Below are 20152 nucleotides of genomic sequence, written 5' to 3' on the forward strand. Positions count from 1 at the left end.
AGAAAACCTAAACAGGCCAATAACCAGGGAGGAAATTGAAGCAGTCATCAAAAACCTCCCATCCAAGACACAAAAGTCCAGGGCCAGATGGCTTCCGAGGGGAATTCGATCAAACGTTTAAAGAAGAAATCATACCTATTCTCCTAAAGCTGATTGGAAAGATAGAAAGAGATGGAGTACTTCCAAATTCATTCTATGAGGCAGCATCACCTTAATTCCAAAACCAGACAAAGACCCCACCAAAAAGGAGAATTACAGACCAATATCCCTGATGAACATGGATGCAAAAATTCTCAACAAGATACTAGCTAATAGGATCCAACAGCACATTAAGAAAATTATTCACCATGACCAAGTAGGATTTATCCCCGGGACACAAGGCTGGTTCAACACTCGTAAAACACTCAGTGTGATTCATCATATCAGCAAGAGAAAAACCAAGAACCATATGATCCTCTCATTAGATGCAGAGAAAGCATTTGACAAAATTCAGCATACATTCCTGATCAAAACTCTTCAGAATGTAGGGATAGAGGGAACATTCCTCAACATCTTAAAAGTCATCGATGAAAAGCCCACAGGAAATATCATTCTCAATGGGGAAGCACTAGGAGCCTTTCCCCTAAGATCAGGAACAAGACAGGGATGTCCACTCTCACCACTGCTATTCAACATAGTCCTGGAAGTCCTAGCCTCAGCAATCAGACAACAAAAAGACATTAAAGGCATTCAAATTGGCAAAGAAGAAGTCAAACTCTCCCTCTTCGCCGATGACATGATACTCTACATAGAAAACCCAAAAGCCTCCACCCCAAGATTGCTGGAACTCATACAGCAATTTGGTAGCGTGGCAGGATACAAAATCAATGCCCAGAAATCAGTGGCATTTCTCTACACTAACAAGGAGACTGAAGAAAGAGAAATTAAGGAGTCAATCCCATTTACAATTGTACCCAAAAGCATAAGATACCTAGGAATAAACCTAACCAAAGAGGTCAAGGATCTATACCCTAAAAACCATAGAACACTTCTGAAAGAGATTGAGGAAGACACAAAGAGATGGAAAAATATTCCATGCTCATGGATTGGCAGAATTAATATTGTGAAAATGTCAATGTTACCCAGGGCAATTTACACGTTTAATGCAATCCCTATCAAAATACCATGGACTGGGGATCCCTGGGTGGCGCAGCGGTTTGGCACCTGCCTTTGGCCCAGGGCGCGATCCTGGAGACCCGGGATCGAATCCCACATCGGGCTCCCGGTGCATGGAGCCTGCTTCTCCCTCTGCCTGTGTCTCTGCCTCTCTCTCTCTCTGTGACTAGCATAAATAAATAAAAATTAAAAAAAATACCATGGACTTTCTTCAGAGAGTTAGAACAAATCATTTTAAGATTTGTGTGGAATCAGAAAAGACCCCGAATAGCCAGGGGAATTTTATAAAAGAAAACCATAGCTGGGGGCATCACAATGCCAGATTTCAGGTTGTACTACAAAGCTGTGGTCATCAAGACAGTGTGGTACTGGCACAAAAACAGACACATAGATCAGTGGAACAGAATAGAGAACCCAGAAGTGGACCCTCAACTATATGGTCAACTAATATTCAATAAAGGAGGAAAGGCTATCCATTGGAATAAAGACAGTCTCTTCAATAAATGGTGCTGGGAAAATTGGACATCCACATGCAGAAGAATGAAACTAGACCACTCTCTTTCACCATTCACAAAGATAAACTCAAAGTGGATGAAAGATCTAAATGTGAGACAAGATTCCATCAAAATCCTAGAGAAGAACACAGGCAACACACTTTTTGAACTCGGCCACAGTAACTTCTTGCAAGATACATCCAGGAAGGCAAAAGAAACAAAAGTAAAAATGAACTATTGGGACTTCATCAAGATAAGAAGCCTTTGCACAGCAAAGGATACAGTCAACAAAACTAAAAGACAACCTACAGAATGGGAGAAGATATTTGCAAATGACATATCAGATAAAGGGCTAGTTTCCAAGATCTGTAAAGAACTTACCAAACTCAACCCCAAAGAAACAAACAATCCAATCATGAAATGGGCAAAAGACATGAAGAGAGAGAAGACATAGACATGGCCAACATGCATATGAGAAAATGCTCTGCATCACTTGCCATCAGGGAAATACAAATCAAAACCACAATGAGATACCACCTCACACCAGTGAGAATGGGGAAAATTAACAAGGCAGGAAACCACAAATGTTGGAGAGGATGTGGAGAACAGGGAACCCTCTTACACTGTGGGTGGGAATGTGAACTGGTGCAGCCACTCTGAAAACTGTGTGGAGGTTCCTCAAATAGTTAAAAATAGACCTGCCCTACAACCAGCACTGTTGGGGATTACCCCAAAGATACAGATGCAATGAAACGCCAGGACACCTGTACCCTGATGTTTATAGCAGCAATGTCCACAATAGCCAAACTGTGGAAGGAGCCTCGGTGTCCATCGAAAGATGAATGGATAAAGAAGATGTGGTTTATGTATACAATGGAATATTAGTCAGCCATTAGAAATGACAAATACCCACCATTTGCTTCAACGTGGATGGATCTGGAGGGTATTATGCTCTGTGAAGTAAGTCAATCGGAGAAGGACAAACATTATATGTTCTCATTCATTTGGGGAATATAAATAATAGTGAAAGGGAATAGAAGGGAAGGGAGAAGAAATGTGTGGGAAATATCAGAAAGGGAGACAGAACATGAAAGACTCCTAACTCTGGGAAACGAACTAGGGGTGTTGGAAGGGGAGGAGGGCGGGGGGTGGGGGTGAATGGGTGACGGGCACTGAGGGGAGCACTGGACGGGATGAGCACTGGGTGTTATTCTGTATGTTGGTAAATTGAACACCAATAAAAAATAAATTTATTAAAAAAAAGAAACCCATTTACTCACTAAATAACCATTTACTATAAAAGGGTATGATTCAGGAACAGCCAGATTGAAGGGATGCATGGGGCAAAGTATGTGGGAAGGGGTGGGGAGCTTCCAAGAAGATCTTTGTAGGCATGCCATTCTGCCAAAATCACATGTTCACCAACTCAGAAGCTCTCCAAACCTTAATTTCTGTTCTTCATAGAGGCTTCACTACATTGGCATAATTGGTTAAACCATTTGGCACTGGCTATTGATTCAACCTCCAGCCAGCCCCTCTTTCCTTTTTTGGAGGTCTGGTGGGAGACTGGAAGTTCCAGCCCTCTAACCTTAACCTGATTGGTCCTTGGGGCAAGTACTCCCTATCCTTAGGTTACCCAAGGGCTTTCCAAAAGTCAACTAATTAACATAACAAAAGATAATATTAAAGCCTTTACCATAAGAAATTCCAAGGGTTTTAGGTGCTGTGAGCCAGAACCCATGGACAAAGACCAAGTATCTATGAGAAATACATTTTGATCATCTGAAAGACCAAACACCTATTTCTTACCAATCACAATATCACACTCACCTGTACTCAGGTATGTTGCACTATTTTTTTCTCTTTCATTCTTTTGTCTTTTCACTGGATATACTCTGTTCTAGAGTGTTCCTCTCTACTCTGCTCAGATTTATAAATTTCTTCAGCCAGAATCAGAATCATTAGGGTTAGGGCCATCATTTATATGATGACCATTGTTTTAATAGCCTCTTCACCCCATTGATGAGGGAGGAAGTCCCACCCTAGAGTTATAGGGATGGCTAAATACATCATTTAACTCCTATGTCAACAGTTGCTTTGTTGACACCAGATCGGGGTTTTGTATTGGGAGAACAGCTTAATATTAAATGCTTTAGCTCCTTTTCTCACCAATTCATGGGCCATAAGCCACCATGGATGTGCACTTCAATAGTCTTGGTTGTCAGGAAAGAGTACAGGCAGCAAGGGAAGCAACAATATAGGAAATACACAAGCTCCACACCCTTTCCCCAGCAGTGACTATTAAGGCACCCAGGGGTGTCATGCTTGATTAGTTCTCTGTGTGGTAGGAGCCCCCTTCCTATCTGCAAATATAATAAAGGGCCATCCCAGAGTTATGCAATCACAATGACCACATGGCTCGCTGCCCCAAGTAACCAGTAGTGGTCACCAGTTTAGAAGAAGTGGTCACTGCCTAATAAGCCACTAACCCAACCACTAGTATGAAAGACTCAAGTGCAGATGCTGTGTTATTGCCACTTTTATAGGTGGGAGCCTCAGAGATCCTCAGGCACACACAGCCCAAACTCAAAGACACTTCACACTGAGATCCGGTCAGTTAACTACAATTCTTATCCCAAGGAGAGAGTGTTTTAGGGAAGAAGAAATGGCAACACTCAACAAAACAACACAGTGCCACCAAGGCCAGAGCACAAGCCCACCAGCAATTGGTGGTCCCATCTCAGGCAGCCTTCACTGTATCACAGAACAATTAGTCAAGGACTAGTGAGTAAAAGCTGACCAGCTCCCCCTTGATTGTGGTTGGATCATCATGTGTGTGATGACAATTGTTTTAATCACCTCCTCTTCACCCCTTTGATGAGTGAGGAAGTCCCACCCTAGAGTTATGGGGATGGCTAAACACATACCACCCAACTCTAGAAAGAAAAGATCAACAGTCACGTACATTCACAGTCTAAAAGAAGAGGACACTGCATACCATGCAGGACACGTGAGGGCTGTGCTCGGAAATAACATTATAAGAAGGCTTTGTAGTAAGAGGGTGAGGTACCCCCTGCTTCTTGAGAGAGCATGTGATTGGCTTGTTTGAATTACTGTGCAGATGACAGGGAACTGAAACCACTACTCAGGGATGATACAAAGGAACACTTCTAGTCCATTTGATAAGGAGGGTTCTTTGGCTAGGGGACCCTATCTGGTGAGGGAGGAAGCAAAGTATGAAAAGGAACTTGTGACTAGCTCATTCAAGGTCCTCTTGATTTTACAAGATGTCAGTGCAGCACAAAAGAGTAATTTTAGCCTTCACCTCTGTGAAAATAAAGGAAACCGCACTGCAAATTTAGACAGGGAGCCCCAAAAGGAGATCTCTCAAGTACATACCTCTCATTGCAGCCTATATAACAGGGGTAGAAGGAAAATAATTATTTTGACAAGGGAGGACACTTTTCACATAGGAATTTATCTCCTGCCTTTAAGAATAGGAAGATCTCTCCCTGTCCCAGCAATAAACCACTACCACCACCTGCAGCCAATGAGAACCTCCCACCTCAAACTCTTATTCTTCTCCACTAAACTTTTTTTTCAGAACCCTCCCCAATTTCCTCCTAACACCTAATAAATGCTGACCTTTCTTTTGTCTCTTCATATTTGCCTGTGGCTTGCCATAGCTTGTTTGTCCCAAATGTCAATTCCTCTGCTATTCCCAATAAACTCACTCTTTTTTTAAAGATTTATTTATTTATTCATGAGAGACAGAGAGAGAGAGAGAGAGAGAGAGAGGCCGAGACATAGGCAGAGGGAGAAGCAGGCTCCCTGTAGGGAGCCTCATGTGGAACTCAATCCCAGGACTCCAGGATCACAACCTGAGTCACCCAAGTGTCCCCAATAAACTCATTCTTTTCCTTAAATAAAATTGCTCTTTGCTGTTTAAAGTTGATATTACTTGGTGTTCAGAAGTGGGATCCTAAGGAAGCAAACCCTGGAAGATAACAGCTCAGAATCAAGCAAGGTAGCCACACAGATTCCTTGGTGCTTGGCAAGTCTCCATCTACTTCTGGTTCAGGAAGTCTCTTGGATTTTGAGCTCCCTCCTTTGGGATGAACTCATTGCCTTTACTCAGAATCTATTTAGAGGCTCCATCCTTTCTGATGAGTCCTCACTTGTTTTTTCCAAATCTCTGATTTTGAATAATAGGATCCCAATCTTCTAAACCTTCTCAAGAGGGTCCTTCTTCTGGGATTCTGGCTGGTTTTATATTTAAAACTATGATTCCCTCCTCATGCACATTTGTTTACTACCTGGACCAACTTAACCAAAATTAATTTAGAACTTCAATGGCCATTATAGGGAATTTCTGACCTCCCCCAAACTTGTTTTTCTCAGATCCAAATTAGAAAGCTGTGAACTGGGGGTGCTAGCTCCCTGTTTAACCTCCAACTCTTGATTTTTGGCTCAGGTCATGATCTCAGGGTCATGAGATTGATCCCAGCTTGCATAAGATTCTCTCCCTTAGAAGACATGTGTGGGAAATATCAGAAAGGGAGACAGAACATAAAGACTCCAAACTCTGGGAAACAAACTAGGGGTGGTGGAAGGGGAGGAGGGCGGGGGGTGGGGGTGAATGGGTGACAGGCACTGAGGGGGGCACTTGACGGGATGAGCACTGGGTGTTATTCTGTATGTTGGTAAATTGAACACCAATAAAAAAATTTATTATTAAAAAAAAATTCTCTCCCTTTCCCTCTGCCACTTCCCCCCACAAGTGTGCTCTCTTAAAAAAAAAACGTGAGACTAAAATTAATTAGACTACTTGGTAAGGAGGGCACTTGTCATGATGAGCACAGGGTGACATATGGAAGTGCTGAATCACTATATTGTACATCTGAAACTAATATAATGCTAATATAATGCTGTTTAGGGTTTTTGGGTTTCTTTAAGATTTTATTTATTTATTCCTGAGAGACACAGGGAGAAGCTCTGACGTGGGACTCCATCCCCGGACCAGGATCATGCCATGAACCAAAGGCAGATGCTCAACTACTGAGCCACCCAAGGGTCCCTATGATGCTGTTTGTTAACTAACTGGAATTAAAACAAAAACTAAAAAGAAATAGACTACATGGGATGCCTATTTTAATTGGTACCTGGAGGCTGCCAAATATGTACAGGACTCAAAAATCGCCTCTTTACAAAGTACCGTTTCCAAATTAACTGAGATAAAAAACAAAACAAAACAACAACAACAAAAAACAAGAGGCAAAAAAAGCTTCTGAGGCCTGTTCCTCCTCTCCTCTGTCCTCTTTGTCTCAGGTGCTCTCTTGCTCTTGTCCCCCTCCTTCTTGGTCTATGGGCAAGCCACACCTATTTTATACTAAGCCCCCTGCCCCACCTTCTTCCTCTTTCCCTCCCAGACTGGCTCTACCTTCTTTAATACTCTCCCTTCCTCATTCTAATCCTCACTAAACTTCCTTTTTTGAATCTCTCCCTGTTTCCTCCTCTCCCAAAACTATTAAAACCTGCCCTTTACAAGTAAAGCCCTCAAGGATCCAAATTCTACACCCCTGGACCACCTGGAGGCTCAGTCAGTTAAGTGTCTGCCTTTGGCTCAGGTCATGATCTCAGGGTCCTGGGATTTAGCCCAGCATCCAGCTTCCTGCTCAACAGGGAGTCTGCTTCTCCCTCTCCCTCTCCTCACCTCCACTTGTGTGTGCTTCTTTCTCTCTCAAATAAAATCTTTTAAAAAAATTCTAGGCCAGCCCAGGTGGCTCGGCGGTTTAGCGCCGCCTTCAGCCCAGGGCCTGATCCTGGAAACCTTAGATCGAGTCCCATGTCAGGTTTCCTGCATGGAACCTGCTTCTCCCTCTGCCTATGTCTCTGCTTCTCTCTAAGTAAATAAAATCTTTAAAAAATTCTAAATCCTGAATTTCTTAGTTCCCTGGACTAAAGCAGAATTATAAGCCATAGTCAAAGACTTTCCCAAAGTGACTGAGGATCCTCATAGATTCGCTGAGGAATTTATGAGTTACTCAAATTTACCAATGCAGTTTCTCAGATTTGTATCAGTTCATGTGCTCATCAGTGAGAGCCAGACCTAACTCCAGATAACACTGCCAACCAACATAATCCTGAACAATCTCTAGAACTATAAATGGGGCACTGTCCCCCTGACTTGTTATATGATCAAGCTCTTGACACTGCTAAACGACTTTACCAGCCTATTCTTAGGGCCTTCCCAAAATCTGTCGATTGGAATATGATTCAGGTTTGTTCCCAGGAGCCCAATGAGCCCATGCATAATTATTACAGCTGGCTCCAAATTGTTTTCAGAGAAAATTCTGGTCTTCTTTTAAATGTCAAATCCATGGGAGTAGCTTTTAACTCTATGGTCATGAATGGGCTGAACCGGGATCTTTAGTTTCTAGTTAAAAAGGACTAAGATAGAATAGGAGACCACGTCCACTCTGGATTCATTTAATTTAGCAAATCCACTCACCCACACCCTAGATGATTCAACTAAAAGGAAGACCACTAAAGCCCCCAGTTTACAACTCCAACAAATGAAGGCCCGTAAACAAAACCCAAACCCTCCTGATCTTTATCATTATTACAAAAAGCCAGAGCATGGGGCGGGGGGAGGCTGTTACAAGCTTAAGGGCTCTGAGTGCCTTTAGCCCTTTAATCAACCTTTAACCAACCCTCTTCCTAACTCCCAGTGATGGAACTCCAAGGAACTACAGGGGCTTTTCCTGATCCTGATCTTAATCAGCTTGGGAAAACAACTCTCCAGGTTAGGAATGAATCTCTCTGTCATTATTGACACCGGAGCTATCCCTTCTTCAGTGCTCAACATCACTTTTATCAAATAACCCCTCTCTTGAGTATGAAAATGGTTCAAATGGGAGGGAGGTGTCAAACCTCAACAGGTTCCTGTCTCTAAACCCATCTCCTTTTGTTGAGGCCCTCTGAGAGATACCCACCCTTCCTCCTTAATTTCTCTGCCTCTATTCACTTATTGGACTGAGATTTCTCAGAGAAACACCATGCTAGAATTTCTTTCTGTCCAACGGGGGAAATAAATTCTATGATTTGACAGCAACAACCAAAATAGCCAACAAGGTGAAGCAAATGAACTTTTAATGCCATTAAGGTGTTCCATCTGTAATGACACTAGAGCTAGTTGTAAGGACACTCATCATCTATCCCCTTTTCACAGGAGGACAGCACCCATCTGTTGAAACTTTCAGCATGAAAGGGACACCAGGTCTCCCAAGGAAAAAGTGCAGTTTGTTCAAACTCAACTTGGTTATTTACGGCATCTAATCTCAGAACAAGGGCTACACCTAGATCCAAGTAGGCTTCAGAGCGTCCTGAACTTCCCCAAACCCAAAACTAAGTGCCAATTACAAGGCCTCTCAACCCAACCAAGGTGGGTTGGTGGTCTAGTATCAGAAATGGATTTCAAACTTTCTCTCATGGCTCAGCCTTTACATATATTACTAAAGAACACCAAACCTAACCCCATTAATTGGAAAGCTCAGGATGTCCTAGCATTTAATAACTTAAAAGAGGGATGCCTGGGTAGCTTAGTAGGTTAAGCATCTGCCTTTGGCTCAGGTCATGATTCTGGGATCCTGGGATTGAGTTCTGTGTCAGGCTTCCTGTACAGTGGGAGTCTGCTTTTGCTTCTCCCTCTGTCTGCTCCCCACTGCTTGTGCGCAAGTAAAAAAAAAAAAAAAAGAAGAAGAAAGAAAACTTTAAAAGAAAGCTTAATAAATCCCCTTGCCCTTGGACATCCCAATTACCAGCTTCCTTTTTTCCCTTTTACGTCTGAAAAGGAAGGGAATGCCCTTGGGGTATTTGATCAAAAACACAGGGACCACCATCATCCCCTAGAGTAAAACAGCCAATAGCTAGACCTTGTGGAATAAGGATACTTCCCTTGCCTCTGAGCCATTCCTGCCACTGCCCTTTTAGTTAAGGCAACTAAAGCCCCCTCTAACCATCTTTGTGCCCAACGAAATAGAAGCCTTCCTAAATTCTAATGTCTGTGGATGGGGGTCTGTCCAGGATCTCAGAACAATAAACAATATCGTTGTCCCTCATCATCCTGTTGTTCCCAATCCTCATATTCTATTCATGCTCCATCCCTACCTAAATATCACACTCAACACCTTTCAACCGGCCATCTCACCAACTCTGAAATTCCCATGCTAACAGCTCCTTACGTAACTTTTTCTTACTGTAATAACCTTTACTACTCTTCTTCCCTCCTCAAGGACAATACTCCAAAAGATACTGTTTGACAGATCACCTCCTGACTCCCTGTGATGACTTGCAGGAAACTCCTTTCTATGATACTAATTTGTCATGGTTCACTGGCAGTTCTTATTTGAAAGGTGGAATGACAAATAGGGTGCTGGATACATAATTCCAACTCCCTCTAAAGTAACTGAAGCAGTATCTTTGCCTTTGGCTATATATAGCACAAGCTGAGCTATACTCACCCACAAGTACCAAAAAGACTCTCTTCAACCCCACTGAAAAGACCCCTACCAGGTACTGCTAACCAACTCCTGTGCTGCCAAATTCCAAGGAAGAGACTTTTGGATTCCTCTGTCACATCTAAAGAAAGCACCAAACCCTGACTGGCCCCACCCACCAACTGGTGACCAGAAAATAAAGGAATTGAAGCTGATGGCTGCTGAAGGAAACAGCTTCCTTAAGATGAAGAACCAGGCATGTATATACCTTCTTTCCCTTGCTTGTGCTCACTGTTTGCCTTCTCTTTCTGGGAAATCATACTACCTCAGTTAAATCCTTCCATCTTTGACAGCCATACAATCTTCACTCCCCCAGGTTCTTTTCCTTATCTCTGATTGGTCTCCCTGTACCCAAGGCAAATACAAATAAGTTTATTCCTCTTTGCAAGGTTTTTAGAAGAGACCCCTTTAGAAAAAGATGGAACTCTCCAGAATGTCATCCCAACTCCTCCGACCCATGCCTTGAAAGAGTAAATCAAGAAACTTTCAGTTAAGGAATCTATCAATAACCAGACCTTAGCTAAAGTCTTCTATGCTCCACCTGGTTTTGTTTGCAATGGACAGCATTTCCTATGAGTATGTGAATGCTTAAATAGCTGGCGGCTTGGAAGTCAATGTTATTGGCACATTTAATAGCGTTCCTGTTAACATCTGTAACAAATCAAAAGACTTCCCATCAGTCTGTCTCATTAGGCCCCCAAAGCCACCTTCAATGGGAACTTCAAGGGGGCATACATGACTCCTGGTTTGCTTCCATAGGGAGAGCTTTATTCCTTGGGTTGGACTAAGTGTCAGTGAACACAGGACCAGATATCCGCCCCCCAACATTAGGAGAGCTAGCCAATTCCACAATCAATTTCAAAGCAATAGCATCCACCAACTATCACTTGATTCATTGACTAACATAGTTTTGGACAATCGTATAGCCCTTGATTATCTACTGGCTGAACAATGTGTTTGTGCAGTAGCAAATGCCACCTGTTACACAAGGATACCTCTGGAGAAGTAGAAATTCAATTTTGTAAGATCAGGCAACATGTATACTGGTTACAACAAATCTCACCTAATGACCCCTGGTTTTTTGACTTACATAGCTGGGTTTGGGGTCTTGGTTTGGAACTATCATATAAATTGGTTTGTCATATTACTTCTAATTCTACTTGTATAATTATTTTTTAAAACTTTACCTGTTGCTTGTCAAACCTCTGCAGAAGTATTACATCAAATAGGGTGATGCAAGCTCAGCGCTTTGAGATGATCTCCAATATTTATGACCTTGATAAGACATAGACTTTAGATGGGAAGTGAGAATTCTCCCTCTTATCTTCCTTACTCCTCAAATGTGTCTTCAATGGTTTCCAATCATTATGCACATTCCCTCCAATGTGGGCCAACAACAACCAGGAAAGATCCTTTCTGGTCCCCAGGGACAAACCGCTACATTTGAAAATTCTGACTCTTGGTCAGCAACACTTTCAAGGCAAGATCTTGATCAAAAGGTGTAAATGTGAAAATAAATAAAGGAAACATCATTTAAAATGGAGTCAAGAAGCCCCAGAGGGGGACCTCTCAAGTACACATCTTTCACTGCAACCTATATACCCAGCAGGAAGAAGATAATTACATTGACAAGAGAGGGCTCCTGTTTTTAAGAAAAGGAAGATTCCTCCCTGCCCCAGCAACAACACACTGATCACCACCTGCAGCCAATGAGAAACCCTCTCCATCCTCAACACCCCCCCATCTTTTCCAAACTCTGTCCAGAATCCTCCCCAATTCCTTCCTCAAACCTAATAAAAGCTGACCTTCCCTTTGTCTCTTCAGACTTGCCTACGATTTGCCATAGCTTGCTCGTCACAAATTGCAATTCCTCTGTTATTCCCAAATAATCTCATTCTTCTACTTAAATAAAACTGCCCTTTGTGCTCCGTTTGAAGTTAACATCCCACAACCCTCACCCCGCCCCCCGCCCACCACACACGTGCAGGGGCCATTGCCATTGATAGCAAACTGCCAGGCTGGGACCTCAGTTCCTGGGGATGGATGGGTGGACCCTAGGGGGTGTTATCCCTACCCCCTGCTATTTGGGCACACACTAAAACTGGGTGCTATCAGGTGCCACTGTAGCATATGGACTGAAACAAAGGGGTCCATCTCAATTGGCCACCCTCATTACCACCACCAAACCCTTCAGGGGCTCAGGGGCAGGGTGCATAGGCAGTGGCTCAGAAGCCCGTGTCCAAGTGTCCCCCAAGCCCAGTCCTACCAAGAGACCGCCCACTCGCCCCTCCCGCTGGCTCACGGTAGCCTAGCGACCAGCTTACCAATAAAAGAGGGTCCAAGACGACGCTGGGAACATCGGAGGAGGATTCCTTACAGGTCAAAGTGGAATTTTGAGGAGGGGAAAGGGGGGCGTCGCCCTCCAGGAACCGGGTCCTGAAAAGCAGTAGGAGGACAGTGGCTCCCAGCAAGCCCGGGATAGCATAGCTGAGACCGACGGCGAATCACGAGAGAAGGCTGAGGCTCAGGAAAAAGACCGAGGGAGGTAAGCGAGAAGCTCGAGGCGAGAGGGAGCTGAGGGGAGGGAGGCGCGGGGAGGGGACGCTAGCTCTTGGGCAAAGAGTCACCCCTAAGAGCTGAGCATAGAGGGCCAGGGGATCAGAAGCTGCGGGCGTCGGCCAGGAGTCCAGAGCCCCGCGCAGCGGGAGGAGCAGCCATGCAGGAGCTCTACTCCAAGCTGCTCCCGCAGGACGCGCCCGCTTCTTTGAATTGCGTTTGGTCTGAGGCCAGTCCCATCTGCAGCTGGGTTGGCAGGGAGCCAGATGCGCTGACGGCTCCGCCCATTCCATGGCTACTCCAGCCTAGCCAATGGCTCAGATGCCAGGAGCCATACAAAAGGACGAGCAATCCCGCCACCTTCCCCAACTAGGGCGCAGCCCAATCCTCTGCTTTTTCTGCAGCCTCTCCTGGGCCAGCTCTAGCACCTCTGCAGCTGGAGGGGTGGGCCGAAGTCAGATGCTTGACCTGCACCCCCCCCCCCCCCCCGCCCCGGGCGCGCCCCACCCCCTCCTTGCAAAACTGCAAAATTTGCTTTTCTCTTAGAACAGAACGAACAAGGGGTGGTAGAAAGGGAGGTGGGTGGGGGGGTGGGGGTGACTGGGTGACGGGCACTGAGGGGGGCACTTGATGGTATGAGCACTGGGTGTTATTCTATATATCGGCAAATTGAACACCAATAAAAAATAATTTTAAAAAAAAGAACAGATTGTGCCTAAGAGTTTGCTTTTTTGTGGCGAAGGGAGTGCAGTGATTTGACTGCCCTGGCTGAATCTGCGTTCTGAAAGAGCTAGACACTAGGGAATCCAGGAGGTACTAGACTGCTGGTCATTCCCAGATGCTTGAGCCTCCAATAAACCTCAGGGCTTCGCCTCTGGGTAGACTGGGAGGAGGATCAGCAAGTAAGTTTTATGACAGGGCCCTGGCCACAGCAGGAGTGACCCTTCAGTAGGACACAAATTGGAGCACCCTGCCCCCCAAACTAGAGTGTACAGCATCGGAGTGTTCTTGGCTGACACCATAGAACTGGAAAAGAAGGCAAAAATAAGTATATCTTAAGGGGAGTTAGCCGGGGAGAGCAGGCCATTCTAATGTTTCAGCATTCTTGGCCCCATTATATGGAAAAGCGTGGCATGTTGACTAGAGGGCATTTATTCTTTCCACCATCCTGAACATACTCTTGTGGGATAGAAAGGTATCATGGACTGAGGAAATGCTTCTGTCCTTCCCATCTTCGGTCCAATTTGAAACAAGTTTAGAAAGAGGCAGAGGCCACATAGGCCAGATGGGCAACCAACAACTAGAACTCAGTCACCTCCCAAGGCATGCCATTTAAAAGTGTTGAAATCATAACAGATTTCAAGTTTGCTCTTGGTTAACTAGAACATTCCAACAGAAACATTGTTCCCTTTCTCTTTCCTTCAGTATTTGGTAAATGAGATGGAACTGTTTGTGCCCAGCATATGGGAAAGTTTCAGTTGTGTGGAACTCCTGGGGGTGGCTGAGTGTTTGACCCAGCTAAAGATATAACCCTTTACCCTACCTCAACCACCCACACTTTTTTTTACCATTTAAAAATCACTTTACAATATATCTCATAATTTCCTGCCATCTTGTAATCAGCAGAGCACCCTAGCACCTTTGTTATTCCTCTCCTTTTCTCCTTCTTTTTCCTTCCATTGCAGCAAACGCTTCCTTCCCACATGGGTGCAAGATTAGAAAAAAAAAAAAGGTGGAAGTATCTATATATCACTAACCATCACATAGAGGAGTGGGTCAGTCAAGCTCACTCCTCCTACTCTTAATCTTTCATCCCTTGTCCCTGGTCACTCAGGCATCCTTGGGGAGACAATTCTTGCTTACCAAAAATGTAACAGCTATTCCAGGTAATTTTGCCCAACCCCCTAAATTGTACAAGTCGGACACTGAAGCCTAGAGCAGGAAGAGAGGTTGGCCCAAGGTTACATAGTGGCAAAGGCTAAAACTAGAATCCTATTTCTGGGTTGGCCTAGTTCCAGAACTGTTGTTTCAGCTTAGTTGGTCATAACTGGTATTTCAGACAACTGCCAGCAGATGGGAGTATATTTGTTTGCAAGTGGGATGTCCAAGCACCCTAGAACAAATTCCAGTCGGTGCCACATTTGTCAAAGGAAGCAAGTCAAGTCTGAATTATTTTTCTCCCTAAGTGTCCTTGTGACTGTAATGAGTGCTGAAAACTTGATGGCAATAGTTAATTCACTTCCAGAGCTTACATTCCAGACTCACATGACAAATAGCCAAAAAGGTAAGAAAAAATACATAAAAGCCAGTAAAATCTGTATGGGTTGAGGTTTTGTCTAGTTAATTTATTAGAATATACAGAGATATCCAGACTAAATGCACTTAAACCTGAATATGGGATGACGGTGTAAAGTATGATCCCATATTCCTACACTTAGGAGTTAGCTCATCTGTGTTCTGACCTGGCTGTGACACATTACAGTGAGTATTCCAGTTTGGCTGCAGTGTTAAGGTGAGTTGGGAGGTAAGACAAGAGGTAAAAAAGGTAAAAATCAAAAGAATAGGTAGTGCCTGGCCTAGTGAGTCCACAGTAAATACTTATTCAGTGAATAAGTAAAGCAAAAAAGAGTTTTAGATCTGATTGGCCAAACTAAAGAATTTGATTTCTGTTTTACATTCGATGGTATGCTTTTGAAGCATTTGTGCAGGGGAAATGACACGATAAGGAAGAAATTTACAGTTACTTTATGAAGGAGAAAAAGAAACTGGAAGGAAGAGAGAGGGGATAAGGAGAGCAGTTAGGAGGATATTGTACTTTGGCTTCTGGTAGTGGCAGACCAAGCAGTTTGGATTAGCCATCCCAAGTAAGGACAACTAAAAAAACAAAAACAACAACAACAACAAAAAAAAACTAGATGAAATATAACAAGAAATTACCCTCATTAAGAACTAGTAAGTGAGGACACATGAGTGGCTCAGTGGCTGAGCGTCTGTGTTCGGCACAGGGCGTGATCCTGGGGTTCAGGATGCAGTCCCAAATCGGGCTCCCCACAGAGAGCCTACTTCTCCCTCTGCCTATGTCGCTGCTTCTCTATGTGTGTCTCTCATAAATAAATAAATAAATAAATAAATAATTCAAATCTTAAAAGAACTAAAAATGATGAGGCTAAAATCTAGAAGACAAGGACCTAGGTAGAAATGCCCACCATTCAAATCCACTTATGCCCATGGGCATTTGCTGAATCCAGAAGAAAGTGAGCTGTGGTTTTGATAACCTCATGGACAAAGGGGATGAAAAGTTGAAGCCCACATCCCAAATGAGTAAATCTAATGAGCTACTCAGCCACTTTAAGCTGAAACTATGTGGCTACCCCTTCAGGATAATGGTGAACCAGAAGCCTAGATCACCCATCACAAGGGTGATCCAAGGAACTCCGTTTGAATTTAGATTAAAGTGGTCTTGGGCAGGTACTATTGCCAGGCATTTGTCAACAGCAAGCGAAAAATACTCTCTGCAGAAAGATTCTGTCTTCCTAGGCCTGGAATCTGTTTCCCCAATAATTTTTCAATAATATATCTGCAAATAGTGATAAGTATACACACAAAGAAAAATGCACTGTAAAAGCCAGAAGAAAAAATAGACCATGAAAACAAATTCACAAATACTTCAGATACCAGAATTATGAGATGCAGACTATGGTTTACTGTAGTTCAAAAAATAAAAGATGAGCTTTGAAATTATCTGAAAGGAACAGAAAAATCATAAAAGGCCACACAGTCAATTTGAAAAATCATCAAATAGGATATCTAGAACTAAAAAATATAATGATTGAGAATTTAGTGAATGTGTTTAACAGAAGAATAAACACAAGTGTTAGACAAGGATAAGTACAATGAAGAAAATAAATTTGAGAGAATTTTTTAAGTTTTTGTTTTTATTATATTTGGTTAGCATACAGTGTTATATTAGTTTCAGGTGTAAAATATAGTGATTCATTAATTCCATACAACACCCAGTGCTCATCATGACAAGTGTGCTCCTTTTTTTTTTTTTTTAATTTTTTTTTACAAGTGTGCTCCTTAATCCCCGTCACCTATTTCTCCCATAACTCCACCCACCTCCCCTCTGGTAACCATCAGTTTGTTCTCTAGAGTTAGGAATCTGTCTGTTCCTTGGTTTGCCTCTCTCTCTCTCTTTTTCCCTTTACTTTTTTGTTTCTTAAATTCCACAGATGAGTGAAGTCATACGGTATTTCTTTTTCTCTGACCGATTTCACTTAGCATAATACTCTCTAGCTCCATTCGTGTCATTGCAAATTGGCAAGATTTCCCTCTTTTTGTGGCTGAGTAGTATTTCATTGCATGTATATCCAACCTCTTTATTCATTCATCTATCCCTGGACACTTGGGCTGCTTCCATAATTTGGTTATTGCAGATAATGCTGCTATAGACATGGGAGTACGTTTATCCCTTCGAATTAGTGTTTTTGTATTCTTTGGGTAAATACCCAGTCATATGCTTCCTGGATAATACAGTACTACTATTTTTAACTTTTTAGGAACCTCCATACTGTTTTCCAGAGTGACTGCAACAGTTTGTATTCTCTCCAACAGTACAAGATGGTTCCTTTTTCTCCACATCCTCATCAACACCTGTTGTTTCTTGTATTCTTGATTTAGCCATTCTGACAAGGGTGAGGTGATATCTCACTGTAGTTTTGATTTCCATTACCCTGATGATGAGCATCTTTTCATGTGTCTGTTAGTCATCTGGATGTCTTCTTCAGAGAAATGTCTGTTCCTGGGATGCCTGGGTGGCTTGGCGATTGAGCGTCTGCTTTTGGCTCAGGGCGTGATCCCTGTCCTGGGATTGGGTCCCACATTGGGCTACCTGCGGGGAGCCTGCTTCTCCCTCTGCCTGTGTCTCTGCCTCTCTCTGTGTATCTCTCATGAATAAATAAAAAAATATTTAAAAAGGAGAAATGTCTGTTCATGTCTTCTGTCTATATTTTAATTGGACTTTTTTTGTTTTTTGGATGTTGATTTGTAGAAGTTCTTTATATATTTTGGATATTAACCCCTTATTGAATATGTCATTTGCAAATATCTTTTCCTATTATGTAGGTTGCCTTTTAGTTTAGTTGATTATTAACTTTGCTGTGCAGAAGCTTCTTAATTTGTTGTAGTCCTAAGAGTTTCTTTTTGCATTTGTTTCCCTTGCCTCAGGACACATATCTAGAAAAAAGTTGCTGTGGCCAATGTCAAAGAAGATACTGCCTATGTTCTCTTCTAGGATTTTTATGCTTTCAGGTCTCACATTTAGGTATTTGATCTATTTTGAATTTATTTTTGTATATGATTTAAGAAAGTGGTCCAGTTTTCATTCTTTTGCATGTCACTGTGCAGTTTTCTCAACACCATTTGTTAAAGAGACTGTCTTTTTCTTTCCTGCTTTGTCAAAGATTAATTGACCATGCAGTCGTGGGTTTATTTCTGGATTTTCTATTCTGTTCCATTGATCTGTATGCCTACTTTCCTGCCAGTACCATACTGTTTTGATTACTACAGCTTTGTAATATTACTTGAAGTCCAGAATTGTGATGCCTCTAGCTTTGCTTTTCTTTTTCAAGATTGCTTCAGCTATTCAGGGTTTTTGTGGCTCCATGTAAAGTCTAGAATTGTTTATTCTAGTTCTGTGAAAAATGTTGATATTTTGATAGGAGTTGCATTAATTGTAGATTGCTTTGGGTAATATAAACATTTTAACAATATTCTTCCAATAGATGAACATGGAATATATTTCCATTTCTGAATTGTCTTCAGTTTCTTTCATCAGTGTTTTATAGTTTTCAGAATACAGGCCTTTCAGCTCTTTGGTGAGGTTTATTCCTAGGTATCTTATTACTTTTGCCACAATTATAAATGGGATTGTTTTCTTAATTTTTCTTTCTGCTGCTTCATCATTGAGGCATAGAGATGCAACAGATTTCTGTACGATGATTTTTGTATCCTGGTAGTTTATTGAGTTCATTTATCAGTTCTAGTAGTTTTTTGGTGGAGTTTTGGGGTTCTCTATAAATAGTGTCATGTAATCTGCAAATAGTGAAAGTTTGACTTTTTTCCTTGCCAATTTGGATTACTTTTATTTCATTTTTTTGTCCAATTGCTGTGGCTAGGACTTCCAGTACTGTGTTAAATAATAGTGCTGAGAGTGGACATCCTTGTCTTGTTCCTGACCTTAGGGGAAAAGCTCTCAGTTTCTCCCCCTTGAGGATGATGTTAGCCATGAGTTTTCATATATGGCCTTTATTATGTTGAGGCATGTTCCCTCTAGAACTACATTGCAGAGGGGTTTTATCATGAATGGATGTTGTACTTTGTCAAATGCTTTCTCTGTGTTTGTTAAAATGATTAGATGGTTCTTATCTTTTCACTTATTGATGTGATATATCACATTGATTTACCGATATTGAGTACCCTTGTAAGCTAGGAATAAATCCCACTTGATTGTGGTGAATGATTTTTTAATATGTTGTTGGATTTGGCTTGCCAATATTTTGTTGTGGATTTTTGCATCTATGCTCATCAGGGATATTGGCCTCTAGTTCTCTTTTTTAGTGGAATCTTTATCTAGCTTTGGTATCAGGGTAATGCTGGCCTCATAAAATGAGCTTGGAAGTTTTCCTTCCTTTTCTCTCTTTCTTTTTGGAATAGTTTTAGGAGAATGTGTATTAATTCTTCTATATTTCTTTGGTAGAATTTGCCTGTGAAGCTATCTGGTCCTGGATTTCTGTGTGTTGGGAGTTTTTTGATTACTGATTTAATTATATTGCTGGTAATAGATTTTTCAAATTTTCTATTTCTGTTTCAGTTTTGGTAGTTTATTTCTAGGAATTTATCCATTTCTTCTAGGTTTTCCAATTTGCTGGCATATAGTTTTTCATAATATTCTCTTATAATTGTGTTTCTGTGGTGTTGATTGATATTTCTCCTCTTTTGTGATTTTATTTATTTGAGTCCTTCCCTTTTTTTCTTCATATGACTGGCTAGAAGTTTATCAATATTATTGATTTTTTTTCAAAGAACCAGCTCTTGGTTTCATTGATCTTTCCTATTTTTTTTACTGTCTATATCATTTATTTCTGCACTAATTTTTATTATTTCCTTTCTTATGGTTTTAGGTTTTGTTTGTTGTTTCTTTTTTAGCTCCTTTAGGTATAAGGTTAGGGTATTTGAGTTTTTCTTGCTTCTTAAAATAGGCCTATATTGCTATATACTTCCCACTTAGGACTGCTTTTGCTGCATCCCAAAGGTTTTGGATTATTATGTTTTCATTTTCATTTGTTTCCATGTACTTTTTATTTTTTTTTATTTTTTAAAAGATTTTAT

The 20152-nt window shown here is 41.9% G+C and overlaps 1 long non-coding RNA gene across 1 annotated transcript in view; it reads right to left on the minus strand.

Moving 5' to 3' along the window:
• The window catches only part of LOC125754679 (uncharacterized), a 171998-nt gene extending 159019 nt beyond the window's left edge, over positions 1-12979 (minus strand). The window contains exon 1 of the long non-coding RNA XR_007409426.1: positions 12532-12979. This is a non-coding gene — a long non-coding RNA (uncharacterized LOC125754679). The remainder of the gene's footprint in view (positions 1-12531) is intronic.
• Positions 12980-20152: the final 7173 nt, after the last annotated feature.

This window comes from Canis lupus, chromosome X (assembly GCF_003254725.2).
Source record: "Canis lupus dingo isolate Sandy chromosome X, ASM325472v2, whole genome shotgun sequence".
Lineage (NCBI taxonomy): Eukaryota > Metazoa > Chordata > Mammalia > Carnivora > Canidae > Canis > Canis lupus.